This window comes from Cyprinodon variegatus, unplaced genomic scaffold (assembly GCF_000732505.1).
Source record: "Cyprinodon variegatus isolate N-32 unplaced genomic scaffold, C_variegatus-1.0 Scaffold184, whole genome shotgun sequence".
Lineage (NCBI taxonomy): Eukaryota > Metazoa > Chordata > Actinopteri > Cyprinodontiformes > Cyprinodontidae > Cyprinodon > Cyprinodon variegatus.
The window spans coordinates 1,108,717-1,112,067 of NW_015150637.1; the positions used below are offsets into that span (position 1 = coordinate 1,108,717).

The 3,351-nt window shown below is 37.5% G+C and overlaps 1 protein-coding gene across 1 annotated transcript in view; it reads right to left on the reverse strand.

Annotated features, from left to right (window-relative positions):
• The window catches only part of vmp1 (vacuole membrane protein 1), a 105,530-nt gene that overhangs the window by 2,341 nt on the left and 99,838 nt on the right, over positions 1–3,351 (reverse strand). The window lies entirely within an intron of this gene.

A 3,351-nucleotide genomic window follows, 5' to 3' on the forward strand; every position in this document is an offset into this window, starting at 1 on the left:
GGGTACAAATCACGTCACATCATTGTTACTCACCAGCCCAAGGGCAGCAACAAAGGGAGGCATGCTGTCCTGTCTCCTGTACTGTACAGAGCTGGCCCCCGCTTCCTCTCTTTGGGAAGAGAGAAAGGCGTAGAGAGCAACGAGTGCAAACCACTCATCCCCTATACACTACACTACACTACACTACTACACTCACACACATTACAAATAAATGAAATAAAACCACAGCAAGCTGTGACAATCAAAAACAACCCCCAAAAAAATAATAGACTGAAAGGATCAGTGAAATAAACTGAGAAGGAAAATAAAAGTTGTCCTCCTGGTCCTCATGCGGCAGCGGCGGACGGCAGCAGTCAGTCCTCTCCTGTCCTCTCTGCTCTCACACACATACTCAGCTTCCTCTCTCCCTCCCTCTCTCTCTCTCACATCGGTGAACTCGTTCACCTCCCCTGCAGTGCCTCCTCTGCCGCTGCAACGAGGAGAAATGAATGACTTCTCAGAACTCTCACATTTATCATAGGCGGTTCCTGTAAGAACTGGTTTCAGCCAATTAATGAGGAAGTGAGTCTTACCCTAGCTGTGTCGTCACTGGTTGAGACCTGTGGGGGGGTGGAGGGAGGGGGATGACCCACTGGAAGGGAGGTGGGGGGGCGGTGCTGCTGTAAAGACAGCCCATATTAGGAAACCCTTTACAAAATGTAGTCACTGACTACAAGCATTCTGCTCACCCCCCCGCCTTCTTCCGTGCCCTCTTACACACGCTAAAAAAAAAAAGATGTAAGAGCCGGCAGAGAATGGCCTAGAATAGCCAAATCAGTGGCCCATCCCTGGAGTTAGTGATTAATCACTAAACAAATACCTACTAAAGACCTCCACTAGTTTTCCCTTATAGAAGAAAGCCTCCCCTGATGTTTCAGATCAACGCGCTCCTTGCTTTTCCACGTACGCATCTTAGTTTTTTTTTGTCAAAAAAAACAACAAAAAGGCACATCAAAGATTTCAGGGCAGCTTCTGCGTGGGCAGAGTGTCACATACGGTTGGGTTTATGGCTGATAACTTTCTCTCAAGGAGGCAAGTCATTTCCGTTCCTCCCCACCTCCACGCTCTCCTACATGTACACACACCTATGTTATGGTGAGAAGAGAAACACTTTGTGTTAAATGACTGGGTTTTACAACCTTTTAATGATTAACTTTAGAACAAGTAGTTGATATCCGACTTGTAGAGGAGCATAAAGCAGACAGAGAGACTCTGAACTGCACTTTGGATTTAAATCGCTTAAATTGGCATTGAACTCATGGCAAAAAATGAAAAATAATAAAGTAGTTTGTAGTTTTTTCGGAGGGAAAATCAGGCTTGAATCCCCCTCAGCTCCACACATTTAAAGAAGCTATAATACATATATGTATAGATATTAAAGGGAACCCTTGATATAAATTTAAAAATGTCTCTAAAACAAAAAAAAAAGAAATACATTCACTAAGCTTGTAAAAGTAGAGAGGCAAGAAAAGAGAGAGAAGGAGAATTTTTTAGAAATGGCGCGCGAATCATCTCACGATGAGCAACACTGAGTCATGAGCTCGACCGAATCCACCAACAAAGAAGCTCAAAGCTGACAGTCTGCAGCAGAAAATACAGCCACACAGTCCCGTGTCTCTGCTTCACACGTCTGATCATTTTCTGTTTCTTCTTGGGGAAAACCTTCCTCTAACTGGACAGGGTTTATGGAGAATGTTGGACTCAGGAATTCCTCCTTTAAGTGTGTTCAAAATGCATCCGTGAGTACATGTGGAGAAGCTCTTTACAGGTCCAAGGTTAACTTGTTTTTCTGTTAGATGGGGTTCAAAATATAGATATAGAATTTTTCTAATTCAAAAACAAAAATCTATAAGAAATGTTGTAGAACGTATATAAAATGTTAAAGCTGATTTTCTTCTTCAGTGAAATCTAAAGGTGATTTTCAGATGATCTACTGAAGGGGGGTTATGTAAAAAAGTTAAAATAGCAATAAAATGCCTCTATGGTCAAGCAGAGCCTAAATTAGTGTAAATCTTATCAAACTACTTTAAATATATAAAAAAAGCTTCTATAAGAAACTCAACTGACTGTTGGCTTAGGATTAAAAGAGAAACCAGGAAGTTTAAACAGAAAAAAAGAAGGAAAACCTTAATCCAAGGGTTTTAAATATTAACTCCATCAGTTATAAATCCCTGAAACTGAAACTGACTGTGATTCAATTTTATTTTATTAAAAAATTTGCTCCTTTAAAACCTGCATTTTAAATGTTATGCTAACTGTAAAAGTCTTAAATATGAACGTTCTCTCCACTGAAAACCAAGCAAAATCTTTCACTGTAAGAAATAAGGTGGAAAAATATGCTCCACATGTGCCATGGAGGTGTGCCTCCCTTCTGTGTCCGTCAGTGGAAGACTAACTCACTCTTTCATAAAAATAAAAATGATAAAAACATTTTTTTTATTTCATTCACATAATAATCCCAAACGAGTGTTTGCAGCAATATAATAACAGTTGTTTACTTTTTCTTCATTAAAAAAAGGAACATTGACTTATCTAGTGTGTGTGTGTGTGTGTGTGTGTGTGTGTGTGTGTGTGATCCTCTTTAGAACGCTAATGATAAGGAAAGAGGAAAAGCAGAAATAATAGCAGGAAGGAAAATTTAAAGAGGCTGTAAATGTTTTACTGTAAAACTGTAAAACTTCCCACAAGTGGATCCTCTTAAACACTTATCAGCAGGATCAATTATTTCAACTGCCTAGAAAAATGCTCTCTCTCTCTCTACACACACACACACACACACACACACACACACACACACACACACACACACACAGGGATAGATAAGTATTAAACATAATTTTAACAAAGCCTTCATTTATTTATTAAAATCTTATTTTTATTGATGTGACATAAAATTCCAATCTTGCTGTTTTAACTTTAGCTGTAGGTGTAAAGTGACACAATAAAAATAATTGGAGTCATTAAAACTAAAGTCTGTCTATATAATGTGTTCAACTTAGATAATGAAATATATTATAGGAGATTTGGCATTTTAATATTATATACAAAGAAAAATAAGAATTTTATTTGTTTTATTGATTGATACAAAAATGTATCAATCAGTTTGTCATGTGTAAGGTTTAACAAAATATGTTTTTATCTGTAAAATGGGCTGTAGCAAAATAATTTAAATATACGTTACTGGTAAAGTTAAAGGTCTTCAAGTTTTTTTTTTTCTTTTAGTATTTTCATGTTGTAATGGAGATAAAAATTTAGTTTTTCTTTCTTTCTTTCTTTCTTTCTTTCTTTCTTTCTTTCTTTCTTTCTTTCTTT